Source organism: Sorex araneus, chromosome 5 (genome assembly GCF_027595985.1).
Source record: "Sorex araneus isolate mSorAra2 chromosome 5, mSorAra2.pri, whole genome shotgun sequence".
Classification (NCBI taxonomy): Eukaryota; Metazoa; Chordata; class Mammalia; order Eulipotyphla; family Soricidae; genus Sorex; species Sorex araneus.
In genome coordinates, this window is record NC_073306.1 from 142,588,914 (window position 1) to 142,595,917 (window position 7,004).

Sequence of the window (7,004 nt, forward strand, 5' to 3'; positions counted from 1 at the left end):
ACTAACGAAGAGAACTGGCGATCACAAGATGCCAAAGAAAAGGTGGGGAACAAGGCAGACCAGTGAGGCAGGAGAGAAGGGATTGGGGAGGGGGGTCCCCGTGCCTCTAGCCCACTTCACGTGCCCGTCCTCCCCTCCCCCGCCTCGCGGCGGCCTTCCCAGTCCCTCTGCCCCTCCACATCCAGCCTGGGAACACACAGCTCCTCCAGTCCCGGGGCCACCTGCAATGCTCAGGGCTTGGCTGCAGCCTCGGGGGGCGCCCCTGCCAGCTCTCGGGGGCGCTCCGGCCGCATCAGCTCCAGCCAGGGACTCCTTGGCCCCGATACCAGATCTCAGTGATGGCAAAGTGGATTTCAGATGCCAAGTTTCTCCCGGGCCCGTCTGAGCTTCACACCCTCCCTGCCGGGCTGACTCCACCCTCCTTGGCAAAAAGAAACCCAGTTTGTTTTGTTTCTCTGCCTGCACCCCAGCTCTGGGCGACGCTGGCTGCCTACGCTACACCCTCAAAAGCATCGGGCAACCGAATGCCTGAATGGAAAGAAGAATATTCACCTGCTCAGGAGATGCCAGAGAAGCCGGAATGCATCACAGGAGTCTGCACTGCTTATAGTCTCCATGGAGGGGCAGGAATCAGGGGGAAGGGCACCCCAGGCCCAGACGGAACTGCTGTTGACATGCAGTTCCGAGAGAAAACTGACAGGCCGTTTGCTTGGGGCTTCTTTCCTCAGAATCCCAAGCTGACCAATAGTTTTTATCATTTCCGCCAAAAGCGTCACGGCTACCTGAGTTCATATTTTTTGTCTGCTGCTGTTCTTGCGGTTGTTTTTCAGGCTTCCTCATCTTGGCCCTCCTTTTTAAAAGCCGGTTACGTAAAATTCACAAGCATATGTCTACTAGATTTTTCTCTCGGGCTTTTTGGGTCACACCCAGCAATGCACAGGGGTTACTCCTGGCTCTGCAGTCAGGAATCACTCCTGGCAGTGCTCAGGGGACCATATGGGATGCTGGGGATCAAACCCGGGTCAACCGCATGCAAGGCAAACGCCCTACCCGCTGTGCTATCGCTCCAGCCCCGTCTACTGGATTTCAAAGTTTGAAATGCTGAGATTTCTGTGGGTCTGATGGTATAGAAACCCATGTTCTTTGTGTGTAAGAAATAGTCCTACTTTCTCTTATGGGTTTTCTTTTTCTTTTCTTTGACTGCAATTCCTCGTTGTATTTTAGGGTTTGTCTTCTTTTGCTTCCCTTGATTAATTGTCTTCAATTTTGTCTTTTCCTATCATTTTATGTGTCTGTGAATATTTCTAAATTATCTGTCAGTCATAACCATTTGACATTATGGAACTGCAGGGCAATATGTATTGGAGGCAGGGTCGATGGCCCAGAGGAAAGGTGGGCCAGCGGCACTGCTGTATGATGTCCAGGTCAATGACGCTGATTGAGAGCCATAAAGAATCCTGGGTGGAGGGGGTGGGAGGATACTCGGGGACTCCTGGGAATGCTATTCCAGGCTCACCAGCCCTGCCAGGCGCTCTCTCAGGCCCAGTGAGGTCCAGCCCTCCCACCTGGCCTGCACGTTGGCATCTGTGTCATCCTTCCTTTCCTCCCCATCTAACAGCTTCCCCGGGGCCCTCCCCTGCCTCGTACTCTAACGATCCACCAATGCGCTGTCCGCTGACATCACTCTGAAACACGGAGGCACTGGCCGGGGGGTCCCACTTCAGACCCTGCCACTGAGCCTGGGTCCCCTCCCCAGAAGGAGGTGCTGAAGTTTGGACTGTGGAAACCAGAGCTGCCGGATCCTGGAGGGCAGCCGACCACCTGCCACTGGGTGTCCTTCCCATAATGCCCAGCCTGGGAGGACGGGCCGCTGGCTCCCCACGGCTCCTCTGGCCAGGGGCAGGGCTGCCCCCAGATGCCCACAGGGGGCAGGGAGCGGAGCGGAGTGTTCGGGCCTCGGTCCTTCTTCAGCTGGGGGTGCGGCTCAAGGTCAAGGCAGAGTTGGCCAGGGAAATGCACAGTGAGCGTCTCTGCTGCACGCAAGTGACCGCTGCGGGGAACCCGCCCTCCCCCGAGTGTCCATGGAGCACGTGACCAGAGGCACGGGCACACAAAGCCTAGGGGCCCGGGTGAAGTCCCAGGGCCAGCGGGGTGTGGACACAGCTGTCTCCAGCCGGGAGAGGAGTGTGGGTGTCTGGCAAGGCCACGCTGGGACTGCGCCTGCGCGAGGCCACCTCGGGCTCCTGCATCTCCATCGCCGAGCCCGGTGCTCGGAGCGGGCGGCGTTCCCCTGGACACTGCCCTAACGCCCCCCCGGGAAGAAAGGCGCCTGCAAGCCCAGCAGGAGGGCACTGGGCACTGGGGGGGCCGCTGCAGGCGGGCGCGGCCGGAGACCCTGCGGGGCCCCGGGACTCCTCCCAGCCCCGGCTCTTTCCGAGGTGGCCCAGCCGGGCACTCGGGGGCCGTGTCCTATTTCTGGGCACTGGCCCCGGAAGGTGGAATGTAAATCCGAGTCCATATGCTGCGGGATCAGATGTTCCCAAGCGCTCAGGGACTATTTTTAAATTCACAGCTAATAATTCACCGTCTGACACTCAGGGCTTGCCCGGGTCTAAAATTAGCCGTTTCTGGGCCTCGGGACAGGGTCAGGGGACAGCCATGAGCAGCAGGGCGCCCCAGAGGGGTAGGCAGAGGGGCGGGTCCAGCTCTGTCCTTCACCCCATCTGCAGAGCAGTTCAGAGGGAGGCCGGAGCCACCTGCCCGGCAGGGCCCAGGACGGCCCAGCACCTGCCAGCACCTTCTAGAAGCCGCAGAAGGAGCAGCCCCCACAAGGGACAGACCTCGCTGCTTGGGCGGAGACTCGGTGGGCCTCGGGCTGGTGCTCGGGAGGGCCCTTCTCTCCAGTCACCGATGGGCTCAGCGTCTCAGGGTCGCACCCTGTGGTGCTCGGGGTCACTCCTGGAGCATGCGCTGTGGCCGGGATGGCCCCCGGGCGCTCTGCCCTGTGCCCTGCACTGGGGCAGGCCTGTAAGGGGTGCGAGGAGCCGGGGGGTGCTTCAGACCGAGAGGCCGCTCTTCGCTCCAGCAGCTCCTCTGGTCAGCCTACTACCCCGCCCGGCCCTCACCTCTCCATCCAGAGCCTCGAGCCCTGTCTGCGTCTGCACACACGGGTAGGCGGGCTGCAGGCGTTCCTCTCGGCACTGTCTCCACCCACCCTCATACACGTACATACATGTACAAGCACAAGTCATGCGTGTCTGCTCTCCGTGCCCTACCTCTGTGCCTCTGCCTGCCTGCCATCCACCTGCCTATCTACTCCACACACACTCACACACACACTTACACACATACACACTCATACACCCACACCTACACACTCACATACACCCACACTCACTCACTCACACACATACTCACACACACACAAAAACTCACACACACAGCCACACACACTCACACACACAAACACTCTCATACACACATACACACTCATACACCCACACCTACACACTCACTCACATACACCCACACCCACTCACTCACTCACACACATACTCACACACTCACACACACACAAAAACTCACTCACACACATACTCACACACACAAAAACACACACAAACAGCCACACACACTCACTCTCACACACAAACACTCTCATACACTCACATGCTCACATACACTCACACTCACACACTCACACACACACATAAACACGTCTGGAAGGACATTGCATCTTTCTCTCGCACCCCTACCTACCGAGTCGGGTCAGCCTGGGAAGGAGGGTTGAGGCTCTTCCGTTTCCAGGTGGCCCCACCTGGACCCTTCCTCTGAGCAGCTGCGCTCCAGCCAGGGAGCAGTGCTTCACCCACACCTACGGAGGGCGCTGATGCTGCGGCAGCGCAGGGAGGGCGGGGCTATGGGTGCTGGGGGGCGGGGCTATGGGTGCTGGGGGAGGGCGGGGCTATGGGTGCTGGGGGAGGGCGGGGCTATGGTGCTGGGGGTGGGGCTATGGGTGCTGGGGGCGGGGCTATGGTGCTGGGGGTGGGGCTATGGGTGCTGGGGGTGGGGCTATGGTGCTGGGGGTGGGTCTATGGATGCTGGGGAGGGCGGGGCTATGGGTGCTGGGGGTGGGGCTATGGATGCTGGGGAGGGCGGGGCTATGGGTGCTGGGGGAGGGCGGGGCTATGGATGCTGGGGGCGGGGCTATGGGTGTTGGGGGAGGCAGGGCTATGGATGCTGGGGGCGGGGCTATGGGTGCTGGGGGCGGGACTATGGGTGTTGGGGCGGGGTTATGGATGCTGGGGGCGGGGCTATGGGTGCTGGGGGAGGGCGGGGCTATGGGTGCTGGGGAAAGGCGGGGCTATTGGTGCTGGGGGCGGGGCTATGGGTGCTGGGGGAGGCGGGGCGCGGGGCCCGGAGCTGGCACGAGCACTGATGCTCCACTCCAGAGGAGAGGAGAAAGTCCTCCCAGCGTGGATCATTCCCCTGCTCAGACAGCTGAACAGAGACACAGGGAGCCGGGGAGGGTTTCGGTGGAGGAAACTGGCTCCCCACCAGCCACGGCCTGGCTGGAAGGACGGCCCCTCCCGGGCGGCCAGCGGGCGGCAGGTTCCCGAGTCTGTGCTCACCCCATCTCGCAGGGCAGAGCTGACGGGGGCTCCCGCAGGCCCCCAGACGAGGAGATGAGGGAGACGCGGAGGCCAGCAGCATCGCCACACGGCGAGGCCCCTCTCCGCCTGCTCGCACCCGAGCACTGGCCTGGCGGGGGCGGGCGGGCACACTGGGGCCTGCGGAGGGAGCCTGCAGGGAGGACGCGCAGCGCAGAGCATCCGCTCCCGACAGTGGCCTGCGCCGGCCCTGCACGGGGGCTTGGCTTAAGGCCTCCAAGGGAGCGCAGACACAGTGCGAAGAGCGAGGTGGGCAGGCCCGGGTGTCTGTCCGCCTGCCTGAACGGACAGGGTGGGCAGGACAGCGTCAGTGAGAGCCCGGCAGCACCAGACTGGGCACAGGAGGCAAAGGAGCCCTGGCGGGAAGGCGCAGGCGTGGGGAATTCCCGGGGCTGTGTCGGCCTTCAGCCTGCGAGGTGCCAGGGCTGCTCCCACACACACCTGTACACGTGTGCACACACATCACACGTATACACACACACATCACACACTACATATGTGCACACATCCGGTGCCGCAGTGCACAAGCATGCATGCAAATGTGTATACATATATGTGCATGCACAGGAGAGTGTCCCGAGCGCCAGGGGTGCCAGGCCCTTGGGCGAGCTTGGACAGTACCCCCCCCCCCCCCGCCTGCGTCTCTCTCCAGAGAGGGCACCAAAGTCTGGTGCAGGAGCCGCTGCCCATCCCACAGGCCGCTGCCCGCCATGCTCTCTGGAGAGGAAGCTCGAGGTGGAAGCAGAACAGAAACCGGGCAGAGAAAGCACAGCACCACTGCCCAGCGTCCGTACACTCGGGCCGCAGAGAAGCCCCCGCTTCCACGGAGCATGCTCCCCGCCAGCACCCGCAGGGCCCGCAGGCCCCAGAGAGACCCCCCGGGCCCCAGAGAGATCCCCCCGGGCCCCAGTTATACTCTTCCAGGCCCCAGAGAGACCCCCCCATCCGGGCCCCAGCGAGACCCAGGCCCCAGTGAGACCCTTCCGACTCCCCGATGCCCCCAGGGCCCAGGTCATCCTTGCATCCTCCCGGGCGCCCACAGTGCCTCCTGCTTTGGGTTGACCCTGGGGCCAGGCCCCACCCTGACGTGCCATGCTCCAGGAAGCTGTTCCTCCACCCAGACGCCACTTCCGGGAACCCTCTCCTGCCAGGGCCTCCCTGTGCACACGGGGCAGGGGCGTCCCTTGGGACAGCCGAGAAAGCAGCAAAGCAAGCCCGCCAGCTTCAGTTGTTTGATACCAACCCCCCACCAGAAGGGACAGCAGGGCAGTTTGGCAGCACCTGAGTCTCCCCTCCGCGTGCCTTTCTCGGGACCAGGAAACTGGCCCTGCTGGCATCACGGGCACCTCTCTGCCGACGAGCAGGCCGGGATTCTGGAGACATCACCTACCCAATGTCCGCCTTGCGAACATCTGGGGGTGTTCCAGGCCAACTAACACCGCACCCGGCACCGTGGGGCTGACCCCTCTGTACGCTGGACACGGCAGGGAGAGGACACTGAAAAGATTCCTCTATCTCTGGACACACAGGAAGGGGTGATGGAGATGTGGCATGGACACCACGGAATCCCACGCAGCTGCGAGGAACATGGAATCATGCAATCGGCTGCAAGGGGTAACTGGGAGGCGTCATGTCCAGTGGAGAGGGGCGGACACAGGCTGTGTAGAGTACTGGGTGAGGAAACGTGGTCAAGGGGAGGCCTGGACCCCCGGGCCCGGTGTCTGGAGAGGAGGGCGGGGAAGGAGAGAATCTGGGGGAGAGCGGGAATACCGGGTGGGCAGGCATCGGGGCGTCAGTTAGGCCGTGACAGGTGAGGGGTCGAGTCTCAGACCCAAAGGCCGACTCAGCAACACTGAAGACTCGAGATTTAAGCTCAGCCTGAGACTCTGTCGTGAGCCTGTCAAGGTGACAGGGGGACGGGGCGGGAGCCGTGGGGAGGGAAGCTGATGCTGGTGGTGGGCTTGGGTCGAAATCTTACGCCCAGAACCCAACCGTCAGTGACTGTGAATCTCAGTTCTGTGCGAGAGAAGGAAAGGAAGACTGCCACGGGCTGTGGGGCAGACACATGGGCAGTGCGTGTCTTGTGCGTGTCCCAGAGTCCCTCTGGGGGGTGGGTGGGGCCGTAGGAGCACCAGCGAGCCTCCTGCCCTGCTGGGGGGCTGCGGTGCTGGGGTGCGAACCCCACCCTCCTCAGGGCTCTCTGGCCAGCGGGTTTGATACGGCGATGTACGGATCAAGCGGCGCTCAGCGGCGTTACCTCAGCCAACAGAGAGTTACACCCCCGAGGGCTTACTCTGGAAAGAGCCCGTCCTGGCCAGTGGCCATCAGCAAGCC